General features: G+C 35.3%; 2 long non-coding RNA genes across 2 annotated transcripts; both read right to left on the bottom strand.

Annotated features, from left to right (window-relative positions):
• Positions 1–12795: 12795 nt before the first annotated feature.
• On the bottom strand, positions 12796–15106 carry LOC112568695. Its single transcript, XR_003100149.1, has 3 exons — positions 14959–15106; positions 14096–14161; positions 12796–13039 (listed from the first exon to the last, which is right to left on the bottom strand). It is a non-coding gene; the product is annotated as an uncharacterized LOC112568695 (long non-coding RNA).
• A 2020-nt stretch (positions 15107–17126) lies between these two features.
• Positions 17127–19589, bottom strand: LOC112568697. The gene is made up of 3 exons (XR_003100151.1): positions 19250–19589; positions 18492–18557; positions 17127–17370 (listed from the first exon to the last, which is right to left on the bottom strand). It is a non-coding gene; the product is annotated as an uncharacterized LOC112568697 (long non-coding RNA).
• Positions 19590–20315: the final 726 nt, after the last annotated feature.

Raw genomic sequence — 20315 nt, 5'->3', positions numbered from 1 at the left:
CCTTCATCTGCATTGAGTTGGTTGCGCATGAGTTATTTTTGCATGGAAAGTATTATAAAGTAGAGCAAAAACCTGTTTAACTTTTATGAAGTTGTTGAATGCCAGGTTTGTAATTTAGAGGGCAGTTGTAATATAAGTCCTTCCTTCATCTTCCAAGTTTAAATCGACAAGACAAGCACCAATATCAGGCATATTCATTCTTAATAAAACTTTATTTAAGCTTCTGTTTGATTATATTACAAACAGAAAATACAACGTTGAACCTAATCATACACAACACGTATTAGTAGCAAAAGATTTGAGCAGGAACAAAATTGGGTAATAGAGTTAAGAAACAGGCCAGTCCATTTTTTTATTAAAAACATAAATACTAACAAGAATGTAGTCAGGGCGATTTTTTTACCAGTGCACCTTACCATTTTAAAAAGTGTGACAGTCAGCAAAACCAACAAAGCAAATGCGGGTAAGTGTAGAGTGTGTAATCACAGCTACTAACAACACAAATATATAGAAAGAAAAGAGAGGGGTAGAGACGTATTACGCCGCTCATTCAGCGGTTGTCACGGTCACAGGACGAAATATTATATTCTACATTTAAGTCGCACCACAGGAATATAAGATAAATCTCGTCCCTCCCGTTTTCTCCCTATCTCTTGTTCAGGCTTAGGGCTAAGGAGACGTAAATAGTTCGACAAGACAACTTTGCCCAACATTACATTGAAGAAAGCGCTTGTCATCAAAGTTGCTATCTTAACTTTTTTCTACCTGAAGTGGTGTGTAATTATTAGTTTTCCTTTTTTTCCTGGCAGTTTGGACAACAATAACTGTTATATGAGCTACAATCTTCTCTTAAAATGATCTTGTAGTGATTTTTGTGAGCTGTCCAGTGATACAGCTACATCAAGGAACAGTGACAGAGTAGGCGACTACACTGTCACATTTGTTTTCATCCTTTTGTTTATCTTTCTTACATTCAGAACTTGGCCGTCAATAGTCTCGTACTTCGGAAGACACTTAACAGTTCCAACCTCTCTCAGTAACACCTGTTGCGATGATTCGGTACCGACTTTTGTGCTAAGTTCAAGCTTTCGGCAGGAGATTATTAAGTGACAAAATTATTCACTAACGTGTATTTCTTCATGTGTTTCCCCTGCATATTGATCTAAATTATTGTTTATCTTTGAAATATCTGTGTTAAACGGGACTCTTGTCACGTGTACAGTACTCTGTGTACATGTACTGTTATGCCTATTGGTTTACAATCGTTGGTATTTAATTATTTATACACCAATGAAGATGTATTCAATTCTTCTGGAAACTTTTTATCAAGATGTAGAATTTTTCTTTGGCTTATTTGTGGGGGAGAAGTGAAAAATTTGATATCAATGGCGACAATAGTGGTCACATCTGTTATATTATTTTTGTGCGTTTAAAAGTTGTTGCACAAAATTTAGAATGTTCATTAAGCGCCATTTGATGTCTTTTGTATTCGTTTTATTCTTTGTATAGCTGTTACTTATTCCTTTTATAGGTCAATGTTGTTAGAGTGTATTCAGTGGGGGTGAAGGCTGATTATTACTTTTGGTCATAATGATGATTATATTATGTGTATTTAATATTAAAAAATTGTCCGATGAAGGTGCTGCAAATGTATTTCAGTATAAGACAATGGAAACCGTTTCATTATCTTTTTGTTATACTTATTTAGTATCTCTAATTTTAGTCAGATCATAAAATTCTCAAGATAAAAGCCAAAACGAAAATGAAAAGAGTTTGACTAGTGGGCACATTGCACTTTTTTCCCTTCGCTTTTATAATGTCTTTTCTTCCTCATCGTCACTCAACCCATTCAAATAATCAAATAATCATAAATCAATAATCGTATCTCCTGCTCCTCCTCCTCATATCATCATTCATCATCATCCATCATATCATCATTTCAAATCGAACCCTCATCCCATCAACATTCTCAATGAATTTCCAGTTCAATCCAATCAATCATCCATCATTAAACCCTCCATCCATAATACAAATCAATCAAAACTATCATTCTCATTTTCCAATCTCCTCGTCATTTATCATCCTCCATTATGCTTATTAATTTCTACAAATTTAGTTTGCTTTGGAGTAACGTTAATAGCCAAGATTCGCGCATTTTACTAGAATCCCAAATTTAAACTAATTGCCTCTCTTGGTTTGTGTTTGTGTCCGCCTGCACAAGCGCGCTTGTGTTTTTTTGTGGTGTGTGTTCAAAGGCCTTCCTTTCCCTTTAAGTTGTCGCTCTATTTGTCAAACACTGCTGGTTTTGTCGTATATAGATCAAATGTCACTGTGCGTTTTTCGATTTTAAGGTCTTTGGCAATTTTCTCCTTCGGGTTGATGCCTGGATATCTCTGTTGTGTCATGCTTCTTTCTTCTTCAAGATCTCCTAATTTTTGCCGTTTAACAAATTTTTTTGTACGCAAATTAAGTGTTTTAAGCTGATTAGAGAAACATTATTTGCGAAGTTGTTTTAAGAAGACAACCCGCACATTACTGCGCGCTGCACACACACACTTCACACACACAACAGACAAACCAACCACACTTAACACACACACACACACACACACAACACACACACACACACACCACCACACACACACAAAACAACACACACACACCTATGCTTATCCATCCCAAATCACACAGACTACACACATATCCCTACAAACACACGATTGCAAATGAAATGAAGAGCGGTTGGAAATGCAAGGAAAGAAATAAATGTGACGTGCGGTTCCTAATCGTTGAAAGGTGTTTGGAGAGAGAGCACAAAAAAGAGAGTACAATGAGAGAGAGGGTATACAGGGCTAGTTTCTCCACGTTAGCTGTTGCTAACAACTGAACTTGTGACTTTTAATGACTCAACCTTCGCCACTACGACGAACCTGAAAGCTGTGTGAGGTAATACTGTTAGGTGTCTGACTCAAAGTTCAATAGGAGAACAAGCGCTTACTCTTATTACTTAGATCGCAGAACTTTTCCCAGCTCTATAAACATTATAAATACATCTTTGATAGTGCGGGTATCAAGAGTGTCTTCCCCTTTAACTATCTCTAAATTTTATAAACAGGATCCGCTGTAAGAACAATGTAATGCAAGAAAAGATTTCTTTTGAATTCCCAATGGTTTCCTGATATATTTTCAATTTTTTTGATCAAGATGAAGGTCTCATCGTTTCTAGCTTCTCCGAAGCTATTAGTCCCTCTTTACAAAGCAATAAAACTATAACTCTTTTAAAGAAGTCAGTTCTGTTACATTTTGTAATCGTTTCTGTTAATTTACTTTGTTTGTCTTTTCGCGTATTTCCCTTTGCAGTTGCACTATGCGAAAAGCCTTGATTTTATGTACTCTGTTCTCTCGAAATGCTAGTCTCCTATTTTATATTGGTATCCTTCTTTAAAACAAATCCTAAAAAAGAAAAGTTTATTTTTTTAAGGTTTATGTTTAACAAAATATATACTAAGTTTAGGTATTCGCCATATGCACTTTTAACAGCTTCTTTTAAAGTAATAATTTGTATGCTTGTTAATTGGTCACGGGAGCCTGGTGTATATCAAACTATATATAATTATAAAACTTGTGCTTATAACAGCCACAAAAGAGATAAACAAGGTTGCTAATATGTGACAAGATCGTTATATTTCAAAGAATACAAGTGTAGCGTGAACAGACAAAAAGTATGATGAAGGAAAATATAAACAGTGTTCTTTTTATCACAAATCCACACGAGAAGAATCAAATTATTGTTTTATTGACAGAAGAAGAGAGCAAAGACATCTTGAAATGGACTTAGTAAAGTCAAAATATCAAGTGTGTGTAACTCAAACATTTACAACTTGTTAGCGTGCAGCTCAGAGTGTCCGACAAAAGAATTGTGGAGGGAAAGAAGTATTGGGTATGCATTTCAAATGCCTTACAGCAGCTCAGAAGGGCTTCTAGGTCGCGGTGACACTGTTTCCGTGCTCTATACTGCAATAGATTAGGCACACCCGCACACACGAAAACATTTTACATAAACATTAAAGACTTGTTTTAATTCAAAACCACTAATGGCTATATCATTGTATACTTATTGTACACCTTCCTTATTTACTTTAATGATAATAACCACTAATTATAGCAATAAAAAATCTAATTTACCGATAACGTATCAATATATTACTGATGAGGGCTTTTCTTAGATAACTACTTCTCTGTGTCATTTATTGCAGTAAACATTAGATAGCTCCGATGAACGCTAAAACTATAAACTCATGCATCAGCCAAAATCCACTCAAAAAGATATCTAATTAAGCAATGTTCTTGTAGCTTACAGAGAAGCATTCACTTTGTCGAAGCTGTGGACATCGGACTCACAGGTATGATCTTGTTACAATGTGCGTTACTCTCTATAGACGAGAACGTTGTTTCCTGAGTACTTGCATGACGTAGGTGACAGTAGGTGACGCCTTTACTCTTACTCTTTCATTAACAAATTGATAAAAGGTACCATTATCTAGTAAAAATACACAAAAATACACAGCTTAAGAAAGATGCTGCAAAGTATTTCATGTTACTGATACTTTTAGTGTTACATCCCATGTGTTTATTTAACATTTAAACCACTGGATACTCTTTCAACGCATTTTCACTAAGTGTTTGCAGCTCTTATTGTTGCATTTCTACTACATTTCGTTTGCAGACTTTGCATTGTGTTTACTATATCTCTCTGTATGGAGTTTGCCCGAACCTGCATTTGACACGTGTATGTCAAGACCAGACGGTATGTATGCTTTTGTTACCTTTATTGTACAATTATTTCTTTTTTTCTCTCTTTCTTTCACACTTTTTCTCTTCCTCTCTCAAGAGAAGCTAACTCTGGTCTCTTACTACTTTTTGGTAATTTATTTCCCCAGATTGGTGGCAGAGGGTTGGTGTAACTTCTTCTCTAGCAAGATGGTAGCTTTATACTTTCTGGGTTTTGCTTGACTACAGTTATCGTCTTTTAAGGTGTTTAGAAGTTGCAAACTTTACAGAAAGCATAAGTTACTTCCGGACAAACGAAAACAAGTTTTCGCTTCTCGAATAATTCAGTTCTATCAACTTACGCCTTCCGAGACTTTGCCATTTGCGTAGCAACTAGCCATCACCAGCAGCAGCAGCAGGGCAACTTCATTCTGCATTTGAGAACATAATGGTTTGAGTAATGACGTTAGCTTTGTATGGAAACTATTAAAGTAGAGCAACAAAAACATGTTTATTTTTTTATGAAGATTAGACCATGTTTCTCTATTTACAGAGCAGTTCTAATACAGTCCTCCTTATATCCTAAATAAAATCAACAAGACAAAGCACGATATCAGAGATTTTTCTAACAAAAGCTTTAATTCAGCTTCTATTGGATTCCATTGCAAACTGCGTAAAGTACAATGTAACAAGCATCATACATACACGTTATTAGCAAAAAGTTTGGGCATAACTAAAATGAATTAGGTTAAGAATCAGTCCTTTAAAAAGTATTGTATAATTGTTAAAACACCTATGGTATTATGCACTCTACATCACACGGGTATGGTGACTGTTAGTTTCTATAAGAACATTTCATTGCAAGTATTTGTATGCAGGAAAGTACATTTGCGCAAGTCTATTTTTAATTTTGTAAACAACAAACTTAAACTCATCTATCCCCCGAATAAAGAGTTGGTCAGCCTGACAAACATATAACACTGACTTTACCAATAAAAGTTTACACCTGCAGTGTGCTTGTAATAGCTAGACAGTGAAAAAAAAGCAAAGGTGAAGCTATAGAGTGTTTATGCAGGAAAAGTTCTAAGCCAGTTTTAAAAAAAATGTCAAATAACATTAAATCTACAAATGTTCGTCGGGGCTCTTCATAATTTATATACTACCTAGGTAAAGCAGCAATAAAAATTAAAATCAAATAATTAATCAAAGATTATAAAAATCATACTTTTAAAAACATAGCTTTTTTACAATTCGTGTTTTGAACAACCACCTGATGTGATAAATGGTTGCTATTTATGTAATCAGCAATGAGTTTTTATTCTTTAAATGCCTATTGTCGTTAGTAGTAATAAATGATTATTTGTAAACATTCTCAATACGAATCAGTAAATGGATTTTTACTGTTTACAGCGAGGCTCACATTTAAAGTTGTGGCAGCCTCAGCAAAAGCAGCAAAGCAAATGGTAGGGATGTGTATGTCTATATTCACTCTGTTAAACGACACAAAATATAGAAAAAGAAAAATAGGGGGAGAACGCGTATCAGACGTCGTTCAGCTGTGGCATGTTTATATCTTGTATTTAAGTCACACAAGTGACAAGAAGATCACTCTTGTCCACATCCTATCCCTCTCTCTCTATCTCTTGTAGAAGCTAGAACAGACAGGTAAATAGTTCAACAAGACACCTTTGCCACAATTTTTATACCAACGTTATCGGCAATACAATAAGATTGTCGGGCTTTAGGTAGTTCCTCTTAGCTATCGACAGTGTTGTCCTCAACTTACCATCGACACATAATTAAGACCACTAAGACTGTCCTTCTTCTCATTTATAGCTCCATCTAGATAAGGAGCTCCATCTGTATGTAAATATCGAACATTACTTAATAAGCTTGTGGCCTGTAATTTAAAATATCTTTTGTTCCTGCTAGTTTTTAGAAAAACAATTAACTTTAATGAGTAGCAATGCATTCTCTCATCTAATGATCTTGGGGTTGATTTTTGGTCTGTACCAGTAAACAGACTACATCACAGCGATTACAGTGACAAGAGTAGGCGATACACTGTCAACATTTATTCTCATCCTTCTGTTTATCTTCCTACATCGAGACACTGGCGTCAATAGTCCGTACCGTGCAGACAGTAACTATTTCCACTCTCACAGGTAACACTGTTGGCATGAATACGTACCTGACTGCTAGTCTTCAATAGTTTAAAGTCTGTCAGAAAGAATTTTTTATTAGAGAATTAAGTTATTTGAAATAACTAAATAATAATATAGATAATAACATCATAATAACTAAGCGTGTAGTCCTGTATGTGTTTTCCCTGCCAATGATTTTAAGTATTCTTTATCCTTTACTATTACCTTCTTAAACCTACTCTTTATCTGAATTTAAATTAATTTGAAAGTAAAATTAACACATTTTGCACATTACTAGTGTAAATAGCACTGGAAACACTCTTAACCAAGTTGTTATAATACGAATGTTGTAGTATAATGCAGACTAGTTATAAATCATTATTGTTGATGTTTTAATTACACATAAGAGTGTTCTCAAAAAGCAAATAGAAAAAATAAGGCTGAAACATAAATAACATCTGCGTGTACAGTATTCTGTTGACATTTAGCTTCAAGCTCCATTTGTGCAATATCTGTTGGTATTAAATACTATTATTATACAATTAAAGATGCATTCAAATATTCTCTTATTTGTGGTTTAGATGTAGGAATTCCAATTTGGTTAGATTTGTGAAGAAAGATGTAAAAGCTTCATGCTGCAATACACATAGCAAAATACATCTGTTTACTATAAACGAAAGTTTTGCATGGAACTTAGATCGTTGTTAAAATATATTTGTGTTTTCTGAATTTGATTTTATTGTTTATTTAGTACGGTAATTTATTCTTTTATAGCTTATCTGTTATTTGTTTGTTTTCCTGTCGCTCGTATGTTGTTCATGTCTCGTTCTTGTTCTTAAGAGTTAAGAGCATGCTATTTAGGAGTGTGAGTATGCTATTTACACATTTCGCTTCTTTTTTATTATTATAATTATAGAAATATTTTGTATAATTATTATAATTATATTAAATAAAATTAGTATAACTATTATTATTATCCGCGTGTGTGCTATGTGTTTCAGTGTCCAATACTTAAGAAAGGCTGAGTCAGACCTATGTTGATCATGATGATCCCGATTTCTTGTTGTCCTGGCCTGCAGTGTTTAACAGTGCTTTTTTTTTAATGGTATTCTTGTTGTCCGAGCCGGACATGCGAGACGGGCACAGGTCTAAAAAAATGTTCCAGTGCCTCTGCAGGGACAAGCCCGTCTAAGTGATGAATTTACAGTGCCACAAAGAGCTGGTTAGCTCTTTATAATTCCGTCTCGTAGACAGTTTACATGCTGCACACTAGTGATGAAAAATTTAATTAGTGCCAAAGCTATACAAAACATAACAAAAACTGCCGCACACATCAATTTACATAAATAGATCAACAATTATATCTCTGACGATCTACACAAATCTTTCCTCCATCTCATCATGCCCTACCCTATGAAAGGATCAGCTGACGCTAGTAATAGCCTAGGTTGTAGACGTTTGTCTTTAACATTTAGTTGTAGCCCACACAAATACTGATAGCTTTCAACATACATCAATAAATAACACATATTTCAGGCAGTTCGCACATTTCAACTGGACATTAAACTTATACTTATCTATAAACTTATGACATTAGCTACATCTGAGGCATAACTCACCAATATATTATCTTCATGCATACAAATACAAAATCGGGGAAGGAAAACATGTCTATTCACACACATTTTCAAGTAGGTATTAGGTATCCAGAGTTACTTTCTCACCTTCTGCTATCCACCGTGCTCTGGAGCGAATCAATACACCTTCCATTTTCTTTTCCCTTATACTAATAAGTTCCCTTTTTGTTCCTTTCCAGTTCATTGAGCTCTTCCTCATTCATCTTTCCTTTACCTTCCAAGTGTGTAATTATTTTTTCTAATGATTTTTGCCTTTCCTTATTTTGTTTTTTCTTCTTACTTGCATAAGCAATTATTTTTGTTCTAATTTTCATTAGCATAGTGTCTAGAAAGGTCTGATCCGATATAACCAGCTGTAATTCCATCAAAGGAATATTTCCCAAATTATTTCTTTCATATTGAAAGGCTGAGTATTCTTCTATAACTTCTCTAATAATATTATTTATTTGAGTTAGATATTTTTTATCTCTTAAATGTGATGAGTTTAATTTCCATAAATTAAATCTCCTTTCTTCTTCTTTGTTGCTTCATGATAAAGTGATCAATGAATGGTCAGTTCGGTATCCCGGGGTGATATCCGCATCCACAACAAGATCTGAAAGTGAATCCGACATAAGAAAGTAATCTAACCTGCTTTGCTGGAGGGGCCTTTTTCTAAGCCAAGTGCATCTTAGTACTTCTGGATTTAATTCACGCCATATATCTACCAGGTTCAAATTTGCAATCATCTTATCAATTTGCTTTTGCCCTCTTGTATTGCTATTATGCTTATAATTATGACAGTCTAGCTGAAAGTTCAAAACAACATTCCAATCACCCCCAATCACAATGTTATCTATACTTCATTGCCTCACACACTCTTCTAGATGCGAATAGAATTTTGGGTTATCCTTGTTTGGCCCATAGACATTACAAATTAGAATATCTTTTTCTAGTGTTTTTATCAATGCTTTAATGTAGTTTCCCCCATTGTCTCTATACACTTTTTTAACTGAAAATTCAAAATTGTTGTTAAATAGGATTGCCACCCCACGTGAGGAAGAACTGTAGGATGCAAAAAGGCAAGAGTAACCCCATTCCGCAGATATCATTACTTCCTGTTTATGCTCAAAATGTGTATCTTGTAACAGATAAACTGAAAAGACCTTATTACATAAATAATGAAAAAACATCTCTCCTCTTACGCATGTCAACTAGGCCCTGACAGTTCACTGAAGCTAAAATAATTGGTGAGTTTATGCTCATATTGAAATAATTCTAATGCAACAGTAAAGAAGACAGAACATTAATTGATAGAACTTTTGAATAACCATGACGAGAACTGTAGTTAATACATGCATTCCATAGATGAGCCCCCAAATGATGATCATAAACTGATATATAATTATTTGGTGGCAAACGAACAGATGGAAAATTTAGAAAACATGACACAGGACATACATAGACAAACAAAAGAAGATGAACAAACATGAATTTTTTCACAGGATTGGCAGGGTGACATAAAACATTCACCATTTTTTCCCCTGAGTAATGATCTAATGTTTTTGGCCCCTTGTCCAGACCCCTTCCTCTCCAGAGAAAAGAAAAAAAAACCTAAAACACTAACCCGCTAGTAGGAGCTGCTTAAACAATATTAAACAGTACATAAACAAAACAGAAAAAACCTCCCGCATACATCAATTTATATAAATAGATCAACAAACATATCCCTGACAATCTACACAAATTCTTCCTCCACCTTAAAATGCCCTACCCTATGAAAGGACCAGCTGACACTGGAAACACTAGAAACAGCATAGGTTGTAGTGGTTTGTCTTTAACTCTTAGTTGTAGCTTACACAAATACAGATAGTTTTCAAAGCACTTCAATAAATAACACATATTTCAGACTCTTCGCACATTTCAACCGTACACTGAGCTTATATTTATTAATGACAGTTGTTATATTTGAGGTAGAGCTCACCTACATATTATCTTCACGGATATAAATGTTAAATAGGGGAAGGAGAAACATGTCTACTCACATTTTCAAGTAGGTATAGGGTATCCAGATTGCGAGGCGACATAAGGGAGGTCACTGATAAGATAACTCTTGTGTAATGTTTATCCCATGATTGCTACCATCTTTCGTCAACTGTTGAGCGTCTTCATTCAGTTCTTGTAGCAGGTCCTTTGTTGTATTTGGCTGTGGGGTGTCCTGCTCTTGTGCTGGGCGAAACATACTCGCTCCCGGATCCAGTGATGGCGTCTTAGTTACTGAAGGCGTGGAATGAGTAGTGGGGTCAAAGGTGGAGAAAGAAGTCCCAAGATGCCCCTCTCTTCCGTGTGCAGGTTGTTGATGAGGTTTTCTCCCACTCTGTTGTTGTTGCTGTCTTGTCGTCCCTTCCCGATTCTGTTGGAATTTCCTTTCGCTCCCTTCACATTGTTGACTATTTCCTCGGGGCTCATTCCTATCAGCATTTTCTAGATATGACTGACATCACCACCTTTTACCTCCCGCCTTTTACCACCACCTTTAACATAAATTTGACGTGCGGTTACTAATGTTGAAGGGTTTTTGGAGCGAGAGCGCAAGAGAAAGAAATTACAATGAGACAGATGGGTATACAGGAGTAGTTTTTCACGTTTAGCTGTTGCTAACTGACTTGTGACTTTTTTATGAGTCAACCTCTGTTTCAAGCACTAAAACAACCTACAAGACTGTATGACCGTCCACATTGTTAGGTGCTTACCAAAGTTCAATAGGACAACACCCGCTTACTCTTATTATTTAGATCGCAGAACGTTTTGCCAACTATAAAACATTATAATATACATTTTTGATAGTGAACCCGGGTACAAAAAGCGGCCTTCCTTTTTTCCTTTAACGATCTCTGAATTTTATAAACATGTTTCGCTGTACCAAAGAACAATGTAGACAAGATTTTGTATTTGAATTTAATGGTATTCCTGATATATTTTTCAATTAATTTGATTAAGATAAAGGTCCCATCGTCTTACTAGGTTCTAGCTACAAAGATATTTGTCCACTCTTTGCAAAGCTATAAAACTAACTCTTTTAAAGAAGTCAGTTACATTTTTTAATGGTTTCTGTTTATTTTACATATTTCCCCTTGCAGTTTCACTATGCCGAATGCCTTGCATTTTATGTACTCTGTTCTCGGAAATGCTATCTCTACCTGAAGTGGTCTGTAATTTAAGATATCATTTGTTCCTGCAGTTTTGGACAAACAATAACTTTAATGAGTAGCAATGCATTCTCTTAACTAATGATCTTGGAGTTGATTTTGTGGTCTGTACCAGTGATACAAACTACATCACAGCAAACAGTGACAGAGTAGGAAATACACTGTCGACATTTATTCTCATCCTTTTGTTTATCTTTCCTACATCCAGACACTGGCGTCAATAGTCCCGTACTCCGTGAAGACATTAACTGTTTCCACCTCTCTCAGGTAACATCTGTTGCATGATACGTACCCGACTGCCAGTCTTTAAACAGTAAAAGTCCTTTGATAGTGAACCGGGGTACAAAAAGTGTCTTTCCCTTTAACGATGTCTAAATTTTGTGAACAGGATCCGCTGTACGAAAGAACAATGCAGAAAAGATTTCTAATTTGAATTCAATGGTACTCCTGATATATTTTCAATTTTATTTTAGATGAAGGTCCAATCGTCTTACTAGGCTCTCCGAAGCTATTTGTCCGCGTTTTACAAAGCAATAAAACTAACTCTTTTAAAGCAGTCAGTTCTGTTACATTTTTTTAATGGTTTCTGTTTCTGTTGATTTTTAATTTCTTTTGCTTTTGTCTTTTCGCGTATTTCCCAGTTGCACTATGCGGAAAGCCTTGCATTTTCTGTACTCTGTTCTCGGAAATGCTATCTCTTATTAATACCTATTAATATTTCTTACTTTAAACAAATCCTAAAAAGAAGGATTATTTTTTAAGGTTTATGGTTAACAAAAGAATACTACGGCTTATATTTCGGCAAAATGTAAATTTTTACAGTTTAAAAAAAAAAAATCGTTTACTGTTAACTTTAGTCAATAAAGCCTGGTGAATCAAGCTACATACATGTATATAAAACTGAGCTTATAAAAGCCACAAAAGAGATAACAAGGTTGCTAATACATGTACATATCCGTATATTTAAAAGAAAAGAGGTGTAGCTTGACAGACAAAAGGTATGATTAAGAAAGATTCTAAACAGTGTTCCTTTTTATCACAAATCCACACGAGAAAAATCGAATTATTGTTTTATTGACCAGAAGACATCCTGCAATGGCCTTAGTACAAGTCAAAATATCAAGTCTGTGTTAACTCAACATTTTACAACTTGTTAGCGTGCAGATCAGTGCGTGTCATCAGGTCAATTGCATAAGAAAAATGGAGGAAATATAAACAAGGACGAGCATTTCAAACCCTCACAGCAGGCGTCAGAAGGATTTTTTGTTCGCGGGAGACAAACTTCTGACCTGGTCCTGCACTGCAACAGATCGGGCACACGCAAACACACATTTTACATAAACATTAAAGAAAGACTTGTTTTATTTAAACACAATGGCTAATATCATTGTATACATTTTATATATACCTACCTTTATTTACTATAATAAAAAAAGAGAACAGTAATTATAGCACTAAAATTACTAAATTACAGATAAAGTACAACATATTACTGATGAGGGATTTTTCTCTGTCTTTATTGCACCATTAGAAGCTCCGATGAACCCCTAAAACTATAAACTCATGCAGCCAAAATCCACTCAAAAAGATATCTAAGAAAGCAATGTTTCTTGCAGATTACAGGAAAGCATTCACTTTGCAAAGCTGTGGACATTGGACTCACAGGTAAATCTTGTTACACGTTTACTCTCTAAGACAAGAACGTTGTTCCCTGAGTACTATGCACGTAGGTGACAGTTGGTGACCCTTACCCTCTGTACTCTTTCATTAACAAATTTTAAAAAAAATACACACTATCTCAGTAAAACTAACAAAGAATCACACACTTATAGAAAGACGCTGCAAAGCTTTTCGTGTTACTGATACTTTAGTGTTACAAACAATGTTTATTTAACTTTAAACCACTGGATACTCATTTAACACATTTTCACTAAGTGTTTGCAGCTCTTATTGTTGCATTTCTACTACATGTCTTTTCCAGACTTGTATCCTTGCTAAATATTTTTTAAGGCGTTTGCCCACTTATTTGACACTGATGTCAAGACCAGATGGTGTGAAATGCTTTTATTAACTTTTATTGTACAATAACTTTTATTTCTCCTCTCTTTCTTTCTCACTTTCTCTTTCTCTCTCAAGGAGAAGCTACTCTGTCTCTTACCAGTGTTTGGTAATTATTCCCCCAGATTGGTGGCAGAGGAGTGGTTTAACTTCGTCTCTTGCAAAACGTAACTTAATACAGTTTCTTGGTTGTTTGGATGACTAAGTTATCTCTTTAAGATGGTTTAGAAATGCAAACCTTACAGAAACGTGAATTAGTTCTTCGCTTTCTCGCAATATTTCCGTTCTATCAACTTACGCCTTCCGAGACCTGCCATTGCATAACTACAGCCATCACCACCAGCAGCAGCAGGGCAACCTTCATCTGCATTGAGAACATAATGTAATAAACTCTAATTAAGCTTCTATTTGATTCCATTGCAAACTGTAAATACAACATAAACAAATAATACATAAACGTTATTAGCAAAAGGTTTGGGCATACATACAATGTAAATAAGAGTTTAGAAACAGGCCTTTAAAGAAAAACATTGTCATTAATGTTTAAAACACCCTATGGTATGATGCACTTTACACGTCTATTGAATGTTAGTGTGTGTCTATAAGGACATTTCATTGCAATATTTGTATGCAGGGAAGTACATTGCGCAAGTCATTGTTTTAATGTTGTAAACAAAAAACCTTCAACTGATTTATAATAAAAGAGTTTGGTCAGCCTGACAAACATATAACACTGACTTTACAATAGCGTTTACACGGCAGTTGTGTTTGAATAGCTAGACAATTAATAAAAGCAAAAGGTGAAGCTATAGAGTGTTTATGCTAGGAAAAGTTCTAGCGTTTTAAACAAAATGTCAACGTAAAATTAAATCTACAATTTCTTCATAATTTATATACTAGGTAAAGCAGCAAATAAAAAAATTAAAATCAAATAATTAGTCAAGATTATAAAAATCATACCTTTTAAAAACATAGCTTTTTTACAAATTGTTGTTTTCAAACAACAACTATGTGATAAATGGTTGCTATTTATGTAAATCAGCAATGAGTTTTTTATTCTTTAAATCCTATTTGTCGGTTAGTAGTAATAAATGATTAGTTGTAAACATTCTCAATACGAATCAGCAAAGGATTTTTTTATACTGTTTACAGTGAGCTCACCATTTAAAGTTGTGGCACCTCAGCAAAAGCAGCAAAGCAAATGTAGGGATGTGTATGTCTAATCACCTGTTAAACGAACAAAATATATAGAAAAAGAAAAAGAGAGGGGAGACGCGTATCAGAGCTCGTTCAGCTGTGGCCATTATCACAGGACGAGTTTATATCTCCATTTAAGTCACACAAGTGACAAGAAGATAACTCTCGTCCACATCCTACCCTCTCTCTATATCTCTTGTAGAGGCTAGAATGGACAGGTAAATAGTTCAACAAGACACCTTTGCCACAATTTTATCACCACGTTATCGGCGATACAATAAGATTGTCGGGCTTTAGGTAGTTCCTCTTAATTTTATCAACAGTCTTGTAATCGGGGACCAACCTACCATCGATATATAATTAAGGCCACTAAGATTTACTTCTTTGCTTACCCATATCTCCATCTAGATAAGGAACTCAATCTGTATGTAAATATCGAACATAAGGAAAGCTTTGTGGCCTGTAATTTAAAATATCATTTGTTCCTGCAGTTTTAGACAAACAATAACTTTAATGAGTAGCAATGCATTCTCTTCACTAATGATCTTGGGGTTGATTTTGTGGTGTGTACCAGTGATACAGACTACATCACAGCGAACAGCGACAAAGTAGGCGATACACTGTCAACATTTATTCTCATCCTTCTGTTTATCTTCCCTACATCCAGACACTGGCGTCAATGGTCCCGTACCGTGCAGACAGTAACTATTTCCACCTCTCACAGATAACACCTGTTGCATGATACGTACCTGACTGCCAGTCTTTCAATAGTTTATTATTATTAGCGTGTGTGCTATGTGTTTCAGTGTCCCATACTTAAAAAGGCTGAGTCAGACCCTATGTTGATAATGATGATCCCGATTTCTTGTTGTCCTGGCCTGCAGTGTTTAACAGCAGGCAAAGTCTGTTCTATATAAAAAAATTGCTTTTTTTTTGGAATCGGTATTCTTGTTGTCCGAGCCGGACATGCTAGACGGGCACAGGTCTAAAAAAAATGTTCCAGTGCCTCTGCAGGGACAAACTGTCGTACACACACACAGAGCTGGTTAGCCTCTAAGGACAGTTACAACTCAGTGATGAATTTAATTAGTGCCAAAGATGCTCAAATGTGTAAATTAATCCCCAGCTATTGAATACTTCCAGGTAATCACTCCTTTTGTTAACTGTTAGCTTTCAGTTCTTGTAGCAGGTCCTCTGTTGTATTTGGCTGCGTGGTGTCCTGCTTTTGTGCTGGGCTAAACATACTTCGGGTCCTGTGATTGCGTCTTAGTTATTGAAGGCGTGGAATGAGTAGTGGGGTCAAAGGTGGAGAAAGAAGTCCCACGATGCCCCTCTCTTCCGTGTGCAGGTTGTTGATGAGGCTTTCTCCCACTCTGTTGTTGTTGCTGTCTTGTCGTCCCTTCCCGATTCTGTTGGAATTTCCTTTCGCTCCCTTCCCATTGTTGTCGTACTATTTCCTCGGGGCTCATTCCTATCAGCATTTTGTCGATATAAATGACATCACCACCTTTTACCTCCTGCCTTTATTACCACCTTTAGCATTAATGTGTCGTGCGGTTACTAATGTTGAAGGGTTTTTGGAGCGAGAGCGAAAAAGAAAGAGAGTGCAATGAGACATATGGGTATACAGGAGTGTTTTTTCACGTTTAGCTGTTGCTAACAACTGACTTGTGACTTTTTCATGAGTCAACCTCTGTTTCAAGCACTAAGACAACCTGCAAGCATGTGTGAACGTGAATAGTGTTAGGTGCTTAGCAAAGTTCAACAATAGAACCCCCACTGACTCTTATTCTTTAGATCGCATAACGTTTTGCCAACTATAAAACATTATAACATACATCATTGATGGTGAACCGGGGTACAAAAGTGTCTTTCCTTTTTTTCCTTTAACGATCTCTAAATTTTATAAGCAGGTTCCGCCGTACGAAAGAACAATGTAGAAAATATTTCTTATTTGAATTCAGTCGTATACCTGATATATTTTTCAATTTTATTTGATCAAGATGAAGGTCCCATCGCCTTACTATCTTCTCCGAATCTATTTGTCCGCTCTTTACAAAGCAATAAAACTCTTTTAAAGAAGTCAGTTCTGTAACATTTTTTTAATCCTTTTTATCACAAATCCACACGAGAAGAGTCAAATTATTGCTTTATTATCCAGAAGAAGAGAGCATAAGCCATCTTGAAATGGACTTAGTACAAGTCAAAATATCAAGTGTATGTTAACTCAACATTTTACAACTTGTTAGCGTGCAGACAGTGCGTCCCATCTGGTCACCGACATTCGAATAATATAGGCATAACAGAAACGGCTTCGCATATCAAGCCCTTACAGCAGTGGACAGAAGGTAAACAATGTTGTCCCTTGGTCCTACACTGCAACATATCGGGCACACACAAACACACACACACACACCAACCCACACACACACACACACACACACACATATTTTACATAAACATTAAAGAAAGACTTGTTTTATTTCAACACAATGGCTAATATCATTGTATACTTTTTGTACACCTGCCTTTATTTACATTAATGAAAAAGAGAACACTAATTATAGCACTAGAATTACTAAATTACAGATAACGTACAACATATTACTGATGAGGGATTTTTCTTAGATAACTATTCTCTGTGTCTTTATTGCAGCAATTGAAGCTCCGATGAACGATAAAATAATAAACTCAAAATCTACTCAAAAAGATTTCTAACAAAGCAATGTTTCTTGTAGCTTACAGAAAGCATTCACTTTGCAAAGCTGTGGACATCGGACTCACAGGTAAATCTTGTTACACGTTTACTCTCTAAGACGAGAACGTTGTTCCCTGAGTACTATGCACGTAGGTGACAGTAGGTGACCCTTACCCTCTGTACTATTTCATTAACAAATTTATAAAAGGTACACATTATCTCAGTAAAAATATCAAGGAATCACACAGATTATAGAAAGACGCTGCAAAGTATTTCGTGTTACTTTTAGTGTTACAAACAATGTTTATTTAACTCTAGACCACTGGATGCTCTTTCAACGAAATTTTTCGCTGTTTGCAGCTCTTACTAATGCATTTCTACTACATGTATTTTCCAGACTTATATCCTGGCTATATATTCTGTAAGGAGTTTGCCCACTCATTTGACACTGATGTCAAGACCAGACGGTCTGTAATGCTTTTATTATCTTTTATTGTACAATACTTCTTATTTTTTATCTTCTTTTCACTCATTTTCGCTTTCTCTCTGAAGGAGAAGCTACTCTGTCTCTTACCAGTGTTTGGTAATTAATCCCCTAAGATTGGTGGCAGAGGGGTGGTGTAACTTCTTCTCTTGCAAAACGTAGCTTCATACAGTTTCTGGGTTATTTACTTGACTACATTATCTCTTTAAGATGTTTTAGAAGTTGCAAACTTTACAGAAAGCATAAATTAGTTTCCGGAAAAAACGAAAACAAAGTTCTTCGCTTTCTTGCAATAATTCAGTTCTATCAACTTACGCCTTCCGTGACTTGCCATTGCGTAACTACAGCCATCACCAGCAGCAGCAGCACGGCAACCTTCATCTGCATTCAGAACATAATGTGGTTTGACTATGAGTTAGTTTTTGTATGTAAACTATTAAAGTAGAACAAAAACATGTTTATTTTTTATGAAGATTAGACAATGTTTCTAATTTAGAGAGCAGTTCTACTACAAGTCCTCCTTATATCCTAAATAAAATCGACAAGAGAAACACTGATATCAGGGTTTTTCTAATAAAACTTCAATTAAGCTTCTGTTTGATTTTATTGCAAACTGTAAATACAATGTAAACAAATCATACATAGACTTTATTAGTAAAAAGGTTTGGACATAACTAAAATGGAAATTAGAGTTAAGAAACAGGCCCTTAACTAAAAATATTGTAATATATGTTTAAAACACCCTTTGGTATGTTTCACTCTACACGTCTATTGACTGTTCGTGTCTATAACAACATTTCATTGCAATATTTGTATATAGGGAGGTACACTGCGCAAGTCGTTGTTTTAGTTTTGCAAACACTTTTAAAAACATAGCTTTTTTACAAATTGTTGTTTTGGAACAACCACCATGTGATAAATGGTTGTTATTTATGTAAATCAGCAACGAGTTTTTTTTATTCTTTAAATCCTCTTTGTCGGTTTTCACTGCTTTAGTAGTAATAAATTATTATTTGTAAAAATTCTCAATACGAATCAGTAAAGGATTTTTTTACTTTTTACAGTGAACTCACCATTTAAAGTTTTGGCACCTCAGCAAAAGCAACAAAGTAAATGTAGGGATGTGTATGTCTAATCACCTGTTAAACGAACGAAATATATAGAAAGAAAAAGAGAGGGGAGACGCGTATCAGATCTCGTTCAGCTGTGGCCATGTTTATATCTCCATTTAAGTCACACAAGTGACAAGAAGATAACTCTCGTCCAAATCATATACTCTCTCTCTATCTCTTGTAGAAGCTACAATGGACAGATAAATAGTTCAGCCAGACATCTTTGCCACAATTTTATCACCACGTCTTTGGCGACACAATAAGATTGTCGGGCTTTAAGTAGAGCCTTGTAATTTTGAAATGAGACACTTGTTCTTGAGTTCGCAAAAGTGTTGTCCTCGGGGACCAACCTACCATCGATACATAATTAAGACCACTAAGATTTACTTCTTTGCCTACCCATAGCTCCAGCTAGATAAGGAACTCAATCTGTATGCAAATGTCGAACATGACATTAAAGAAAGATTTGCCATCAAAGTTTTATTTTAATTTTTTTCCTAAATGAATTGGTGCGTAAATTAAGATATACTTTGTTCCTGCAGTTTTGACAAGCAATAACTTTAATGAGTAGCAATGCATTCTCTTAACTAATGATCTTGGAGTTGATTTTGTGGTTTGTACCAGCGATACAGACTACATCACAGCGAACAGTGACAGAGTAGGCGATACACTGTCAACATTTGTTCTCATCCTTTTGTTTATCTTTCCTACATCCAGACACTGGCGTCAATAGTCCTGAACTCTTTGAAGACAGTAACTACCAACCTCCCACAGGTAGCATCTGTTTCATGATATGTACCCGACTGCCAGTCTTTAAATAGTTTAAGTCCTTTGAGAAAGAAAGTAGCTTGTTGATAAAATATATTTGTGTTTTCTGAATTTGATTTTATTCTTCGTTTAGTACGGTAATTTATTCTTTTATAGCTTTTATGTTATTTGTTTGTTTTCCTGTCGCTCGTATGCTGCTCATGTCTCGTTCTTGTTCTTAAGAGTTAAGAGCATGGGAGTATGCTCTCTGTACTAATTT

The sequence above is a fragment of the Pomacea canaliculata genome, linkage group LG7 (genome assembly GCF_003073045.1).
Source record: "Pomacea canaliculata isolate SZHN2017 linkage group LG7, ASM307304v1, whole genome shotgun sequence".
In the NCBI taxonomy this organism is placed as follows: domain Eukaryota; kingdom Metazoa; phylum Mollusca; class Gastropoda; order Architaenioglossa; family Ampullariidae; genus Pomacea; species Pomacea canaliculata.
Note: the sequence above shows the minus strand (reverse complement) of the source record. Positions and strands in the feature narration are given on the sequence as shown.